The sequence below is a fragment of the Phyllobates terribilis genome, unplaced genomic scaffold (assembly GCF_046119375.1).
Source record: "Phyllobates terribilis strain yellow unplaced genomic scaffold, ASM4611937v1 Scaffold_10__3_contigs__length_209671492, whole genome shotgun sequence".
Lineage (NCBI taxonomy): Eukaryota > Metazoa > Chordata > Amphibia > Anura > Dendrobatidae > Phyllobates > Phyllobates terribilis.
This window is the reverse complement of record NW_027362770.1, coordinates 118,846,904-118,865,478: the sequence shown is the minus strand read 5'-3', so window position 1 is coordinate 118,865,478 and position 18,575 is coordinate 118,846,904. Positions and strand designations below refer to the sequence as shown.

The window sequence follows — 18,575 nt, the reverse complement described above, 5'->3', positions numbered from 1 at the left end:
CTGCGCTTTTGAAAACTGAAGCATGTCACTTCTTTCAGTGTTTTTGCAGCCTTTTTTTCATCCATAGAAAGCAATGAGTAAGTGCAAAGAAGCAGCAAAAACGCAGGTATCAGGTTTTGCTGCGTTTTTCATGCTGATACAGTTTAGTGCCTGTTGTTCCAGGGTTTTCTGCATCAAAAACGTAACAAAACCTGATACCTGCATTTTTGCTGCTTTTTTGCAGTTACTCATTGCTATCTATGGGTGAAAAAACGCTGCAAGAAGTGACATGCTGCAGTTTGAATTGGAAAACTGCTGCGTTTTTGAAAACTGCAGCATGTCACTTCTTGCAGCTTTTTTTTCACCCATAGAAAGCAATGAGTAAGTGCAAAAAAGCAGCAAAAACGCAGGTAGCAGGTTTTGCTGTATTTTTGGTGAAGAAACCTCAGGAACAACAGGCACTGAACTGCATCAGCATGAAAAACGCAGCAAAAAAAGCAGCAAAACCTTCTTTTTTTAAGCAGAGAGCAGGTTTTGAGTGCAGAAAAAAAAAACGCAGCAAAAACGCAACGTCTGAACATAGCCTAAGTCCCCAGGATAAACTGTTGGCCTGGCGTGGTTCTGCTGAGCTTTTATGCACATACTAATACTGAAAATATTTAGATGCAGAAATACTGTGGAATTCTGTTTAGAAATCTGGGTGCAAAATACATGTCAAATATGTGCACGTAGCCTGAAGGGGTATACATTGGGTTTTTATTGAAGGCCTCGGTAAGAACGGTCATAGTGAAAGGGATTCCCCCGTCTTCTGATATTTTTTTGGCGAGATCTTTTATGGAAATCACTGCAGGATTGAATGAATCTGACCCTGCTAATCTGCAGTTTTTGTAGATCCCTGGAGAGAAGAAGAGAAGCTTCCGAGCACAATCCCGGCCTGTCGTTTTCTATGAGCCCCGAGGCAATAAAACCAGTAAACATACTGTCTGAGGATTTCAATGGCTTGAATTAAGATCTCATACTCGCTCGATATTCTGTTCTAGCATTTCTACATTCATGCAGAATGGGAGAGGTTTCCTAATGGCTGCGATGGGCTAAAGGCTCTGTACTGAGCAGATATTGTGCATTACCCGTCCTCTGCCAGATGAGACTGATGTGTGGTGCGGATGCAATTCAATTTGGTGCTGAGAGCGTTAATTATCTCTCCAGTTCAGGCGGAGAGGAGGCTCCGGTAGCTCGCTCACCAATGGTTATATGGCAGCCAGCTGCATGGGAGATACCGCGACCACAGAGCGGGTTAAAACAACGGCGACTTGGCCAAATGGATGCAAGTCTCTGCAGCAATCAAGTCCCTATGAAAAATCACCTCCTATAATAGCATCAAAAAAGAAATAAAACTCCGAGGCGGACAATTCCCTTTAATAAATTATCTATAATGCAATTTTTATTTCATAATCCGGCTTTCTTAGTCTTTGGAACAGAAGTAAATGGCTGTGACTTCTGCCATTATGTGGGAAATAAGGTTGTAAACAACAGTGTGAGGCGTCATAGTACCGCAAGCACACATGGAGGCTATTCTTCCTATCTACAATGGAGGCTGAGGGAAGAATCAGTATAGAAGAGGGTGGCTTTATTAATGACATGCTAATGAGTATGTTATTATGGGGGTCTTTTATGAAACTGAAAGAAAAACTAATGTGTTGCCTACGGAAACCAATCACAGCGCAGCTTTCATTTCTTATAGTGCTGTTTAAAAATGAAAGCTGAGCTGTGATTGGTAGCTTTGGGAAACGAAGACAGTCTATTTCACAGTGTCTTAAATACGCTCTATATGTCTCATACTTCAGATGTTTCTTTTTAATAACTAGATGCCCTGGGTATTTGTTATGTTCCTCAGAGGACATAGCGCTTGAATCTTCGGCGTATACCTCCGTCCCAAGGCTCCAGTCTATACCAATGTACAGGCACACATGTGTTATGTTTACTGTGGAAGCAAACCTTCTACAGCTGGAAAAAAAAATGTATTCCCACTCATACTGCTCCAACAGAGGACAAAAGAGCATATATATAGCTCATGACCACTAAATAAAGATCTAATAATATGTTTCACATATAAACCTATAAAGGTGTGTTCACATGTAGCTTTTGATGTGATTTTTTTCTAGCTTAGAAATCCACATAATAGAAAAAAAAATTAAAGGGATTGTTCAGCATTCAGCTACAAGTTCGCAGTCACTCTATAAGACTGCAAACATGTGAATCTTCACATCATATCCCTGCGCACTGTGAGGATTCTCCAGTGCCGGAAGCGGGTGGCAAGTATGTGATTTGCATATTTCTGGCCACATTCCGACTAAACATATCCAGCCTCACTCAATACACTTGCATTGAGCAAGGCCGCGAAAGTCTAGTTGGCACTTGACCACATGTATGCAAATCATTATTGTTATGCGCCCGCCGCTCCCTGCACGGCGAATGATGTGAAGATTCACAAGTCTGCAGTCACAGACTGACCGAACTTTTAACTAGTTTTGTTGTGCTTTGGAGCAGGTTTTCTGCTTCATTTTATTCAGTCAAATTTGGAGCTTTTTTTCAGGCAGAAACACTTAAAAAAGGCACGAAAAAAAAGAGCGGAAAATGGAAAAAAATGGTACAATGTAGATTATAGATGTTTTCCTATAGAAATTAATAGGAAGCCTATTCAAAGAGTATTTGAAACAGTATTTCATATGGATTTTAGAGCAGAATCTGCTTCAAAAGCCATGTAGAAAAACGTAGTGAAAACATACTCTTGCTCTGACACAGTGTACATGGAGGTTTACTCAGGAGTGGACACAGACAGAAGAGGGCAATATATGGATTTTGTGTAATCCAACAGTTCATCAGTGGGCCCACGTACCCGACACCAATGGTGTCCGTCCCTTGGTTTATTATGTGTACAGGGCCTATCCACCTGTTTTTCAATGTAATAATTAGTAACTGGTCTAGTTGAAGTCAACGCAGGGGCGGACATGTCATTGGTGCAACCTGTGCAGCCGCACAGGGGCCCAGGAGATAAGGGAGCCCATTTCTACCTTCAAAGCAGGTGCAGTTTTGCATTTTTAGGAGCTCTTTGGCTGCAAAGGGCCCATATGTTGTGAGCCAACCATACCTAAGTAGGAACACTTGTGCCACCACCTAGTGTATCCACAGGACAACATTTTCTTCCCAATTCATCTAGGGACTCATTCACACGTCAGAGTTCTCGGTCTGAGTTTCATCAGTGTTTTTGATCAGAGTTTCATCAGAGTTTGGGCAGTGTCAGATTTTATCATTAGAATTTAGTCAAAATTTTATCAGCCTCTCTCGGATGAAAAATAAGTAAAGGTTTCTCAACCTTCTCATATCAAACAGTCCGTGGAAAACCAGCATACAGATGGCATTCTAGCGCTGTTCAATTTTTTTCTATGCACCCATAGATTTGCATTGCCAATTTCGATCCGACCCTCGTTTCAAAATCGGACATGTCTCTGTGATTTTTCGCGGACCGAGTGAAAAATCACGGGCACTTGAATGGCCCCATAGAATATCATAGGTACAAGTTTTATCCGTTAAAACCACGGATAGCACTCGTACGTGAAAAACTGATGTCTGAATTTGGCCTAAGGGAAATGGGTAGTTTTTAATGCATTTTTCGAGTATCATTTGTAATTGCAGCAGTGATTTTTGTAAAACGTTCAATAATGGAAAATCTCAACAAAAAAGTTACAGATATTGGCACAAAAAATACTTATGCACATGAACAAATGGAAATAAATTCACATGAACCCATGGCCAATGGTCCTTATGTTAAAAAGAAATTCACACTCAACCATTAAACTCAATAGGTGTGTAAAAAATGTGTTTTTAACAGATTTATAGAAATTATTAACATAGGAAACTGTATTTGGTCTTGTAAAAAAATTTAAATGTTGATATATACAAACGAATGCCATACAGATGTGAAAAGCAGACATACAGATGACGGACGGATGAAAAATAATTCCTTTTTTCCTGATGAAAAATTGACGTTTTTACATACCCTTATCTGAACCTGGCCTAGCACATACATAAGGGTTTGATCACAAACAATCAGGGCAAAACATGCCATTCTTTTAGTTTGGCATTTGACACTCCAGAAAGTCTGATAAACTTGTTTCTGGCAGTACATGCCCAATGTTGTAGAACTTCACAAGATCAACAATATGTAGGTGAATGTCAAAGTGTCACCCAAGTAGAGTTGGTATGAATCGATCTGCACGACCCAGCCCAGCAGACAGGTCAGTAATCTGTAGCCGTCAAGCAGGAGCCCTGAGAACTGCCTCCTGGGATCAGCGGTCCTACTTTCGAATACCTGGCCTGGCTAATGCACATGTGAAGTAGCGCCAATCCAACTAACCAAGAGTCGTGGATACCGGGAGGTAGAAGGCTGCTCTCAGGGCTCCAATCTGAAGGCCACTGGACGGAATCGATTCGCTCCAACTCTACAACCAATTGACTGTCTAGACTAAACAAACATTCCCAGGATTTTCCCAATGACTTTCCAGACCCCAGTTATAAAACTTTCATCCAACAAACTGGTGAATGTCTAAAGATAACAATAGATGGGACAGTAATCATTTTAGTCAACTTTATGGTGGTGGGACACAGGGGCATAACTGGTGGGAAACTTGTCACTGGTGATGGGTGACAAGATGGGGGTAAAGTGGGGTCAGAAGACTAATTTCCAGTGTATTTAGAAAGAGAACTAGTGCTCCGATATTTGTAGTAGGTGAAAACAGGTATCTATAGACCCCGAAATCTTCCAGGTTCTTAGGCGCTGGACAGTTGTTCAACCCTTGACGTTCCTAAAGAGCACAAAAGTGGTTATAAAAGTCACATTAACAGACAAGTTGTGACATTTCTAATAACAGAAGTTCCTCTGAATTTAATCACTTCCTTTTAATCTCAGGATTGAACTGTACAAAATGTTAATGTCAGGAAGGCTCCATACGCTGCAGCCTATGTGATATTGCACAATATAAGTCCATATTCTCAGCACTTTTCACAAAGGTTAAGAAGGACTTTTTCATGATAATCCTATAAAATATGTAGCATAAGGATAAAGGCCTAAATCTGGCTGATATTTTTTTCATCTCATCTGATTTACGGACATTGTTCCGGTCGCCTTTAAGAACAGACCTGATGTCGTATACATCTGTGCCTCACTGTGTACCTGACTCCTGGAACATCTGGCTAATAATTCATGTGACATTTCACATCTAATTCCACGTTATCCAGAGGATAGCTTTCATTATAAAACTACTTGTCCCCATATTTTATATTCATGGCAATGTAAATGAGGTTGTGTGACTGTGTGTAGTCTCCCTGAATGTACAGAGCTATGGAATATATTTATAAGTGATGCAGAGGAATATCACTTTATGGCCTATGACACATGGGTGAGCTCTAGTAGCGCGGTCACCCATTTATCTCCAAGAATTGCACTCTTTAGAAACTTCTAGTTTCAACTTTAAGTCCAAACAGGTCCACAATTTTCTCCTAATTAAATGCCTAATATATCTTTATGACAAATTCCAAATGTCCTGAATTAAGGCAACACTATTCTGGCTGCCTGCAGTCACCACTAGAGGGAGCATAGGAGCTTACTGAATACTGATTTATTATTGAGTCCAAGGTATAACCAGTATTCCGTAGTCACCGTCTAGTGGAAATTTCAAGTAGACAAAATGTTTAGCTTTAAATTATCTATGCAGAGGATTTGGAGCTGTGTATTACAAAATAAACAGTACTCTGACCACTATGGAAATGTATATAATTGAAAAAAAATGGATATTATTTGTTTTGAAATGTGCTTGTGATCAGGGAGTGTCCTGAGAACCTTGCTGATTACTCAAAACACTGCTTTGAATCATGCAGCTCCTGCATGAGCACGAAGCAGTCTACAGACTCAGCAGTAAGTCTAAGGTGCCATCTATCTATCTGTAAGGCTAAGTGTGCAGACTCATGGTCTTAATATTGAGCCCATACAACATTAACATTTGTGCCCGTTTCTGTTCCTTCTGTTTTTGCTTCGGATGCTGGGCAGTGTCGCACCTTTGTTGCATGTGACGCATGACAGTTCCTGGGATTTTTGGTGCCGCTAAACCAGGGAGCTATGGGGTTAATTTTTTTTTTTCATATGGGGTTAATTTTTGTCTGGTTTTGATGACTCTTTCTTGAGAGCCCCAGGTGGGGCTATATGCCATTTGAACCCCTAAAACTCTGACTTCCACCGCCAGTCAATAAGTCCAGGTTACCTGGTCTTTGTTTTTCTTGTTTTTTCAAATGTATCAAGTTTTTTGACCTTGGCTTGTATTTTGACCACCCTCTTGCATTCTAATTTTGTCCCTGATGTGACCTCTGGGCATTGACCCCGCCTGCTGACTTGTATTGCTGCCAGCTTGCTCCACCGGTCAGCATCAGACTATGTTGCTTCAGACCAGGGGCCCCTGCGTAAGTACAGATCCCTTTATAGTGGTTAAAGGTTGAAGGCCAGGGCAACCCCTGGGACCTGGTAATTGGAGGGGCTTGCACTATGCCTGTCCAGGGAAGTTCTTTATTCACAGCTGCCAGGCTTCCACGAACAGTGCAACTGTAACAACGCTCTGTGCATGCCGCATCTGCACACTTCAGAGCGGTGTTTTGACTGATGAGTGGGGTCTCAGGACTGATATATAATTTTTTAAATGATTTCTACCTTTTAAAAATTTATCAGCAAAAAAATAGTTCACCTAAATATGATACAGCATTAAAATGTGGAGGTTCACTTTAGATAGTTGCCGAATTATTGCTCATGACGTCTCCCAAAACTAAAAAGCTTGAATATAATCAAAGTCATTGTCTCATCACAAACAACCCCTTTAATATGAGAGCCTGCTGAGTAGTTTGCCGATTTTGCAATGTCACTTGCTGCATTCATTATGGGGGGAGATGCAGTATTACAGCCAAAGTAACTGATGGTCATCTGTGTAATACACCCGTTTGCCTATCTATTTTGCATTATCAAAAGAAATAGGTTCACAAGACAAGGAAGTGAACTATTAGTATAAAAAAAGATCATGAATAGAATACCAGAATGCAGTGAAGACTGACAAAGTTAGAAAAATCAAACAGGGAAAAGTAAATCTTTTCAACAATGAAGATTTAAGATATTAACATGTGGTAGATATGACTGCTGTCTCATTCATCTAAACTGAGTTTTAAGAAATGAACATGCACATGTTTTAAAACTAAACCCATTCAAATGTAATACATTTTTTCACTCCCAGATTTTTCTACAATGAGTGAATTTGTGACATTCAAAACTCTATTGAAATAACGTTAAAACTCCTAATGATGGGGGTTTCGATTTTGGACATGCATCTATAACACATTGATGACATATCGATCGATGTTATTATAGGTGACTGTAGATCTGTTTTAAAATACTGCCGGCAAAAAAACTATAGAACAAACATTTCTAGGTTTTTCTTTAGTCCTCATTCACATTCAAAAGGCTGGTTCATCAAGACCGGCGATTCATGATGCTCTTTGTAATAATTTTTTAGTAATTTTTGGGGGGTTTACCTTTCTAAGGAATCTTCCTGGATCTACCTACATATATGAAAAAATGGTTTGGGAAGGCTCATGTACAAACAAAATTGCTCACACAGAGGTTTTCAAGGAGTTCTTTTCGCAGCAGATCCGTCCCAAACTTCTCATCAAAAATGCTCTTCCTATTCATTGCCAATGGATGATGTTCATACTTGGAATTTATTTTTTTTTCCCAGAAGAGGTTTTAAACAAAGACTTGGCGAAAAAAAAGCGACGGTCACTTCTTTCCAGCGGTCCCTGATGGAACTTATTCCAAACTAGTCACTGTCAACTCAAAAGCTTTCAGAAAACACTACAAGAATAGAAAAACTCCAAAAACTGCCCAAAGGGTGCGTGCACATGTTGAAAGCACCCCATAAAATGTAATCTTATGTAACTTCTTTTATCCCCTTCAGGGTCTGGAAACCGTGTAGCAGTTAAAAGAAGGAACATGCTTATTTTTCGGCCGAAAAAGTGTAAGTCAAAATTAACCGGCGATGGGTGTGGCGCAGGAACGACGGCAAAATTTGCCTAAAAATGTATTTCCTGAAGCTGTTTCCTCTCGAAAAATTTTTCATTTTTGAACGTCTTAAAAAACCTCTGAAAATAGTTTCATTCATCACTGAAGGGAGGAGGCACAGGGGCGTCATTAATATGGCTTTTGGTCCCACCAGTTTCTTTACACCAGAAAATACGTTGATAAATCTGTAACTGGAATTTTCTACAATCCCATCCACCTCCAGGCACCATCAGAGGTCACCCCCTGGTAGATAAGATAGCGCAGATGCCTCACATCCCTTTATTCTCTCATGACAAATTTACTTCCCAAAATATTCTGCTGCTCTGGAAGTTTGACTGACTGTTGTGAAGAACTTGAACAAGAGGGTTTTTTTTTAGTTCTCCTATCTATGCTGTGAACGTGAGAAAGTCGCTGATGGCTTCGACAGAGGAAACGTGACAGCAGCTGGCCTACTGGAATATGTTTTACTGACCTAGACATAAGGTCATTAGAAGACACCGGACCATATCCATACTATATGTGGTATAATGTGACCAGACCTAATTTTTAAGCAGGGCACTCATGAAATTTTTATTCTGTAGACCTGCTTTGGCATCAATATAGTTCCATGACATGCATTTTTAATAAGCATCCAGCGATGGGAAGCCTGGTCACCTTATACATGTGCAAAATATATATGAAGGCTTTAAAATTCCACCTGCCTGGAGTGAGTGAGTGCAATGGAGAAACCTCAGCTAAGCATCTCGGGCATTTGATTGGCAGCTCTTCTGCTTGCCGGGCTTCTCCACTAGGTTAACGCTCACCAACGTCTGCATATGAAATGCTCTGCAGCCCTAGGATCTCCTATCTTGACCCAGATCACAATACGGAACAAGAGGCGATTGGCTGAAGGGAAGGCTGTGATTATGCTTCCATTAGTGCAACAAACATCCTCGCTGCCAACATTTAAATACATTATTCAAAGACAGTTTGCTGCAGGGATTCAAGCACAAAAGCACATTAAAGCCTTTTACAGCAACACTAAAGAACTGCCTTATCTATATTTTCTGGGCAATCTATTGTTCCCTGTTATCAGCCATGGCATACGATGACGGCAGTGTATTTCGATGGCACTAGCTACTTTGTCTAATAAGCAACTTGCGGCATTTTAGATGTTGTGGAAATAGAATTCCCAGCAGTGCTTTCTAGACGTTGTAGTTTTAACACATCTGGACTCTGCTGTGGAGGCTAGGAGTTCAGTGTCGGACTGGGGAGCCAAGGGCCCACCAGGAACCAACTCCAGGGCCCCACTTCTCAGCTACATGCAAATGTGACATTATCCTCAATCACACATTTATATAACAATGAACTGGGTAAATTGTTAAATGAATAAGATGCCGCCTTTGTCTGTACATAGTGATTCAAGTATATAGTGCCAAGTACTGCTCATATAAGAGGGTGGTGGCCCACCAGAGGATTCCCCTGTCCTCCAGTGGGCCAGTCCAAGCCTGTAGGAGATCACCAGTTTCTGGAAATATTGGACAAGTGCAAGGCATCTCTTCTTCAGGGTCCATTAAGGCTTAATTTTCACATATCGGCTTTCATCAGATTTTCATCAGAGTTTGGTCTCATTTTGATCAGTTTTTCTTGTTTGTGAAAAAAGTTTCTCCACCTTCTCCTAACAATCCAATAAAATCAAAACACCCTCAGAGGGTGTCCAAATTTGCATTGCCGATATTGATCCGACACTCAAATGTGTCTCCGCGATTTTGCGCAGATCCAGCTCAGTCCACAAAATCTCACGGACATGTGAACGGCACCATTCGCTTTGATAGGTACGAGTGTTATCCGTGAAAAACACGCAAAAAAATGATGTGTTTATGAGCCCTTAATGGGTTATGTTTTTTATAACTTTATATCGTATTGGTAAATAATCTCTTCTTACTTTTTAACACGTTTTATGTTTTTATAGAATTTTATGTCGGCAGATAACATCAGCTGCAATTCTAGATGATATCGCTTTTGTTTAAGAACAAATCTGAAATTTTTTTTACAGGCAAATACTAATCGTTCCAGATTACAATATTATGCACATTTTTTTTACATGCTTTTTTTTCTGCTTGCTGTAAGTGAATGAAAACCATCCAAAAGCCTGAATGACCCAATCCTGGTTTCAGATAATTGCATTTGAATCCAGTCTGAACAATTCTCTATACAGTCCAGACATGGTATCCGTATGGACCAACTACCTAGCCAGGAGAGAGATATGTGCTGCTGGCATAATAAAGGGTTATTTCCAAAATCCTTAATATAGGGTATAATTTGCTGTTTGCTGGTACCTGCACTGATTCTGAGAACACGGCACTGAATCTGAGGAAGCAGCTTTTACATAGCCCCATTTAAAATGTGTGCCATGCTCCGCCTTCACTTCATTCATTGTCTATGGGATTGCCAGAAAAAAACGAGTGCTGTCTCTGACTATGGTCTGGAAACGACCATATTTTCGGTCCGAGTGCTGGAAAAAAACAGACCATGCTCAGACCACTGAGGCAGTGCAGATGAGCGGTTTTTTTTTATTTTATTTTTTTATTTTTCTTCCACTGACCGAATCTGCATGCGAAAAAAAATCGCAGCATACACTAGTAAATCGGATGAGACTCACCAATTCAAGTCTATGGGTCCAGAGAAAAAAAAACGGATGCCATACAAAGACACAGAACAGCATCCGATTTTTTGCGGATACATTGCAATTCTGTAACATAGGAAACCGTAAATTGTTAATAGTGGTTGTAAAAAACTTGTATAGAAATGAAAAGTGAGAAAAAAAAATAGTCACACTGCGGCATGTAGATTTTGCTGCAGATTCACTGAGGATTTCCTCCTATACACTGAAAAGTAAAAATCAACGACTTTTCCAAAAAGATAATAAACCTGATTCATTATTTCAGTTGCGCTTATTTTTTTTTTTGTCGAGTTTTTAGTGCACCTTTTCTTATTTGTTTTTCAGTTTACCACTATCATTTTATATACTCCTGATATTTTGATGCAAATTTTGCAACATTTTAGCAGATCATGCAATTTTATTCTACTCTTAAAAGTAATAAAGTAGGCTAAAGGCAAAAATAAAGAATATTTTTTTATTTTGTGCAAAATTAAATGAATTTGGCGTAAAAAAAAAAACCCTTAAGACAAAAAAATAAATAAAGAAGTGATTTAGAAAATAATAAATTGGGCCCAATAAGTATAGAGGAATTTGAACATCCGCTATATTTGGAGTCGGTACCCCTTTTAAGTCTCTGAATATCTGAATTAAAAAAGAAAAATTTCCACATGCACCGGCAGCATACAGAAAATATGGTGAGGATCTGAATAATATATATATGTATTTATATAGGTTCTACAATTTTCTTGCAGAACCTTTCATTGTACCAGGAGCCTACTCTTTCTGTACTTCACAAAAAATTATAGCTTTCAATGCTCCATTAGGGCAATGGAAGAAAAATAAAATGAAATGTAATGTTATTTTTACATTCCTTACAGTAGGGGAATTTTTTTTTTAATGTTTTTAAAAATTAAAGGGATTTTCTACACATCTGATCATATTGTAGCATTTCATAGTCATTAATGTAAGCTTACAGAAAAGCTGTGGTTAGGAAAGGTTGCTTCACACTTGTTACTGTTGGATGCCCTGGGCTCAGCGAATGTCTTTTCCCATTGCTGCTCTGGTAAAACATTCCCTTCCCCCCTGTGAACCATTCAGCGGGGCACAGAGACCCTCCGCCCTGACTGTGTGGGGGTAACTGTTCCCAGTATTTCAGTTCTGATACATTTACTGTATAAATAAAATACTCAATAAATATCAATTCTTGGCAGTCTGAATAAATTATATTATATACAGATGTAGTAGATCTGAGTTTGTCTCATTCAGCAGAGCTCAGGTGGTCAGTTGGCACTGTAGTGCATGTTGCTTTAGGATTGCAGGTCAATCTACTGCCGCATAGTGAGTTATCATAATGTACAAACAACGCAGCTCTGCTACATCTACTTGTATATGTCAATTCTTTGGAAGTCTAGATGAAGTATATACTAAGGGTAGATATAGTAGCTCTGAGTTTGTCCGATTTTTCACGGATACCACATGTAATCATTATAACCTATGCTGCTATGCACATGTCCGTATTTTTACATAGACCGTCTGTCCATGTAAAACACAGGGAGACATGTCCATTATTTTCTGGTAGCACGGATGACAAGGGCCAATACAAGTCTATGGGTCCGTGAAAAAAAACGTACGGCACACGGATGGCATCAGTGTGCTATCATCGGTGTGCTGTACGTGTTTAACGTTGCAAAGTATAGGAGAAGCTTAGTAATTTAATTCTTTCTTTATCCATACTGAAAAAAACACTGATGACCATACTGATGGTAAAAGCGGAAACACGGATGGAAAAAACGGACACACGGAGGGCACACTGATGGAAAACATGATGACACATGGATGGAAAAAACGGACACACGGAGGGCACACTGATGGTAAGTATGGATACGTGGATGGAAAAAACAGACACACGGAAGGCACACTGATGGAAAACATGATGACACATGGATGGAACAAACGGACACACGGAGGGCACACTGATGGAAAACATGATGACACATGGATGGAAAAAACGGACTCACGGAGGGCACACTGATGGTAAGTATGGACACGTGGATGGAAAAAAACGGACACACGGATGGAAAACACTGTTGACACATGGATGGAAAAAATGGATACAAGGATGGCACACTGATGGAAAACACTGATGAAACACTGATGGAAAAAACGGAAACACTGATCGAAAAAACGGACACACAGATGGAAAACACTGATGACACCAGTGCCGTCTGTTCACTCAGATGTTTGAGCACAGACGTGTGGTCAATTTACTGCAGCACACTTATCAGTTCCAGCTCTGCTACATCTGCATGTAAAAGCTCAGTATCAGAAAAGCCTGGAAAGAAAATCTACGCTTTGGAGATGTACTCACGGCAGCCGAGGGGTTAAAGCAGCTTCCTACTTTTAATCCGTATTGTTTCGGAGGAGGCAGCTAAATAACACAATGAAGTTCTCGGATATAGAATTCCGCCGCCTCGTACAATAAGCAAATCGGAAAGGCAAAGACTGTACCAGCGAAGACACAGAAGCGGTGGGAGCTGGCAGCTGGTAGTCAGAGCCTGTGCACTTCCACTGGCTGATAACAGAGGGAGCTGCTGCCTGCATTTCCCCGAGATCAGGCTTCCTTCCAATAGATGCTGCATTCAGTTCCCAAGCAGGGACACCGAGCTGTCACGACGACCAGCGTGCGAGACTTGGTCAGATGCCCCCCTGCCAAGCCGATCAAAAAATAAACACTGGGTGGCAATGCCCCCCCGGGCATAGGATTGACGTGATCTGAATATGATACAAGGCGGCTGGATGCTGCAGAGGACTGATTAACCCTAAAGATGATGATCTGGGAAGCATCCGTTGTGCCATCATGTTATAAAAGACTAAAAGGTGCATCGACACCAACCGATGCGCGGCGTTAAACGACCACCGATCAGCAACATGTTGGTCTGTGGATTAATAGCTTGTTCGGACAGGCAGACCGCACTTCAGATGTGCACAGAACGATCAGTAATCATTCTATGGTCACGGGCTGCCATTGTTTTCGACAGCGCGAGTCCTGTTTATGCGGGCAGCACGGTGGCTCAGTGGTTAGCACTGCACCCTTGCAGCGCTGGGGTCCTGGGTTCAAATCCCACCAAGGGCAACATCTGCAAGGAGTTTGTATGTTCTCCCGTGTTTGTGTGGGTTTCCTCTGAGTTCTCTGGTTTTCTCCCACACTCCAAAGACATCCTGATAGGGAATCTAGATTGTGAGCCCCGATGGGGACAGCGACAATAATGTATGTAAAGTGCTGCAGAATATGTTAGCACTATATAAAAAAAATAAAGATTATTATTATGTGCTGCTGAGAACAAAGTATAAGCCAGGGAGCCCAAATAGGGCATATGGGCTACATGACAAGACAGGGGGGGAGGGAGTGAAAGGGTTAAATAGTTTGAAAGGAAGAATAAAAAAGTATAAGTGGAGGGATTTCATTGGTTGGGAGTGGAGATTAGGGGAAAATGAAAGGTACAGTAAAAAAAGAATAAGTAAAGAAATAATATATGGGTGAGGGATGGTAATTGTAGTCGATCGATGAGCCTGCTTTCAGATGTGTTCAATTTTGTTGCAGCAGCGGGGGTTATTGTGATGTGCTTCGGATGGAAGACACTATTGGGGGGATAGTTACTTTGGTTACATCCGAATATAACTACCGGGCGTAAGGGGGAGATACTGGGCATGTCATCTTTATAGCTTATGAGGGCAGGGACAATACAATTTTTTTTTTTTATCTCCCCATAGTACCCCTTTAAATACAGGAAAAAGTGAAAAAAAAAAATGAAAAAAAACAAGTTCAAATCACCCCTTTTTTTGCCCCATTAAAAAATTTTAAAAAATGAAAAAATACACATATTTGATATCGCTGCGTTCGTTCATGTCTGATTTATCAAAATATAAAGTAAATTAATCCCATCGGTAAATGACGTAACAAGAAAAAAAATTAAAACCTCACAACATTGCAATAAAAGGCAATCAAAACCTTGTATCTAACTCAAAATAGTATCAGTAAAAACATCAACTCAGGGCACAAAAAATAAGCCCTCACCCGGCCCCAGATCCTAAAAAATGAAAACATTACGGGTCTCGGAAAATGGTGAGAAAAGCAACATTTTCATTTTTTTATATTTTTTTACAAATTTCTGATTTTTTTTTCACCACGCAAATAAAAAAAGTAAACTATACATGTTTGGTATCTGCATAATCGTACTGACCTGGGGAATCATATTGCCAGGTCAGTTTTAGCATTTGGTGAACATGGTAAGTAAAAAACCCAAAAACAATTGTGAAATTGCACTTTTTGCCATTTCAACACACTTGGAATTTTTTTCCCTCTTTCCAATGCATCACTTGATAAAATAAATGGTGTCATTCAGAATTACAACTTGCCCTCACATGGCTATATGGACAGGCTAATAAAAAAAGTTATGGCTTTTGAAAGAAGGGGAGGAAAAAACGAAAAAGAAAAAACGGAAAATCGCCCGGTGGTGAAGGTGTAAATTGTGTGATGTTAATCTCTTACTCCCTGGGCTGGTGCGGTGTGGCCATGGGCCGTTTTCAATGATGTGGGGTTTGCCTCTGGCCTAGACCTATATGAGCCTTTTATGTAGATATGTAAATGTTTACATTGCTTATAAAGTTGTGGAGTCGCCATTGTTGTAGACGCTCCGGGTTTTGTCTTGTAGTAATTTTAATAAAGGCTGTTGTGGCCATTCTTCTATCTGTAACCGGTTATTAAATAAGCGACCGGATCCCTCTTGTCTTGTTGTGAATTTTTAGACAAACCAAAAAAGAAAACATTTTTTATGTGATACACACAACTTCCTCACTGAAGCTGCTTGCGGGCCACGCTTATGGGTGCATCAAGAGGCTGACTATTAATATCTATAGATCAGGGTTGCTAATATTCTCAAAACATTTTTCTGGGCAATTAACTGAAAATTATGGACGGACTACAATTTTAAATGGCATATATGACTCTGCCCTTTAGACAGGCTATGTCACCACCAGGGCTGTGGAGTTGGAGTTGGAGTCGTGGAGTGAGTGTCCATTTTGGTGTAGTCGGAGTTGGAGTCGGTATAAAATGGACCGACTCCGAATCCTAAAATGTATAATAAATTGGGTTCAGTATAGGATGTGCTGTAAAGCTTTTCATAAGAATTTGGGAAAGTTATGAATTGTCTAGTGATGCGTGAGCATGTTCGGATAAGGTGTTATCTGAGCACGCTCGGGTGCTAACTGAGTAGCTTCGGTGTGCTCGAATATTATGTTCGAGTTGCCGCGACTGCATGTCTCTCGGCTGTTAAGACAGCCTCAAAACATGCAGGGATTACCTAACATAGCATTCGAGCACGCCGGAGCTACTCGGTTAGCACCCAAGCGTGCTCAGATAACACCTTATCCAAGCACCTTCGTGCATTACTAGAAATGTCCTATAAATGTGTGTTCTGTTCTTGATCTAAGGATCTTGACTTCTAGTTGAGATGAATCTGTGCTGCACTTTATGTACACGCTCAGTACTGAGGCAGGGCTGTGGAGTCCTAGTCAGAGTCCGTGGTTTGGCTTACCAACTCCACAGCCCTGGTCACCGACAGACCCTCAAACACCCCAAACTTAATGTCCTTAAATTACAAAGACCCCAAGTTATCATAGTGGTTGTTTTGGTTGTAGGCACTCGAACCTAGAAGGCCCAAAAGATCTCTGAGCAGGAAGGATGGAGAGTAGAGTCTGGCACTGCACTTATTCATTTCGGCCAGTAGTCACACTTCAGCAGTACTATTAAGCTAGTCATACACATTAGATTTCTTTTGGTCACCCACCCCCCTCTTCCATACACCTAAGCGCTCAGCTCGACTTGTGTTCTCCATTGGGAGAGCCGAGAGAATGATCTGGCAGTGGCTTAGGTGCCTGTAGAACGAAAAAAATTGGTGATTGAATTCCACCTACCAAGTTGTTGTGTACCCTGACATAATCTGCCAGTGTACAGTTGTGAGGCCCACATACATATTAGATGGTCATCGGATTACGCAGAAGTCAGTGAGTTCGGACAACTTTAATCCAATGTGTAGGATAAGAACAGCTGCAAAATGTTCAGCATAAAGATTTTCAGCAATTTAGTAGTATCAGAATAGAAGGGCGAGCTTTCACTCTCCACTCACATCAGTAGCCTTGGGTGCCCATGACCTTCTTGCCAATTTGCCAGTTGTCTGTTTTCAGATCACTTTTAGTAGGTAATAACCACTATATGGCGAGAACACCCCACAAGACCTATGGTGTTGGAGATGCTCAGACCTGGTTGTCTAACCATCAAAACTTGACCTTTGTCAATATTGCTCAAGTTCTAAAACCGGCTCATTTATACTGCTCCAACTCATAAGCTTCAAGAACCATTAATTTGCAGACACATATCACTTTGCCATTGTAATGAGATAATCACTGGTAGTTGTCCACTACCCTGACTCAGTTACTGGTTCTGCCATAAATGCTTAAAGGAGTTGTCCGGCTTTCCACAGTCTCTCTTTATGACTGTGGATTTGTGAATCCACACAGTGCGTGCAGGTCCATCATGTCCAACCTTCCTCCATCAAATATATATGCATGCAAATCCCATACTTGTGGTCACACACCCACTGCTCCCGATACCGGAGAGCCCTCACAGCACACAGTGCGCACGGTGTGAGGATTCACAAGTCTGCAGTCACATAGAGTAATTGCAGACTTGCAGCCTAAGTCTGACAACCTGTGTAAAAATAGTGCCCCTAAATAACTCCATGTAACTTTTCTGCCAAGTTTCATGCTGTTTTATGCCTTTCTGGTTCGCTTCCTGTGTCCCGGCATAAGCTCTGCTGCCACAGTCATCACTTCCTCTTCAGAATCCTCTGCTCCTTTCATACTACATTTCCCATCATTCCTTGTGCTGGGCTGCAAGTCAGAAGTTATGACACCCCCTGTAACTCTGCCTTAACCTTTCCCACCCAGAACCATCTCCTCTACAGGACTGTAGGGAACAAAAGTAATGCATAAAGCACCATCACACCAGAGAGGAAAAGAGGGATAGAAGAAATATAGATAGATGGATGGATAGATAGACTGAGCACTCCTCCCATAAGCCTAAGGGTTCGCTCACACCAGCGTATACATCGGACGAGTGCTATCCGATGTTTTATCAGTTAGCACTCGGACCGATGTTACTCGATGGGGCCTTGCTGACAGAATCTGTCAGTGAAAAAATTGCACCATGCTGTGATTTCACCTTGAAATTGGATGCACCTCACCCATTATCGGACTGCACTTTGATGACATCTGAGTGCAGTCCAATTTCCGTGGACTCACAGAATGGGAAAGATAGAGAAATTTTGCTCTCCATCTTCTGCTCACAATGTACAGTGGATTACACTGTACCGACACCTGGATCAGAATTTGATCAGAGTGTAATTTTCATGATGAGAGAATGTATAGCCATGTGACCGTAGCCTAAGGCTGTTTTTAATCAGTGTTGGATGCTAACTGCCCTTTATAGTTGTATCTTTTAGCCCAGGAGAGGCATGTGTGATAAATATTACCTTTAGGGTCCCATCAAAGAAAGGTATACCTTGACACGGCTGGTGGGCTCTCATAAATTGGACAATTTATGCTCTAAGTACCTTCATTTTTATAAGTGTGTTCTATAAAGCAGTAATGCCAAATTTCATATATTCAATGCTTGCTTTAATCTTAGCGCTTAGGGTGCATTCACATTAAGTTTTGGTACCCGTTTAGTGGCCCTGTCTGGGCTTACGT

General features: G+C 40.8%; 1 protein-coding gene across 1 annotated transcript in view; it reads right to left on the bottom strand.

Annotated features, from left to right (window-relative positions):
- Positions 1-13,318, bottom strand: part of PCDH1 (protocadherin 1) — a 204,307-nt gene extending 190,989 nt beyond the window's left edge. The window contains exon 1 of the mRNA XM_073649745.1: positions 13,138-13,318. The gene's annotated coding sequence lies outside the window, so the exon portion shown is untranslated. The remainder of the gene's footprint in view (positions 1-13,137) is intronic.
- Positions 13,319-18,575: the final 5,257 nt, after the last annotated feature.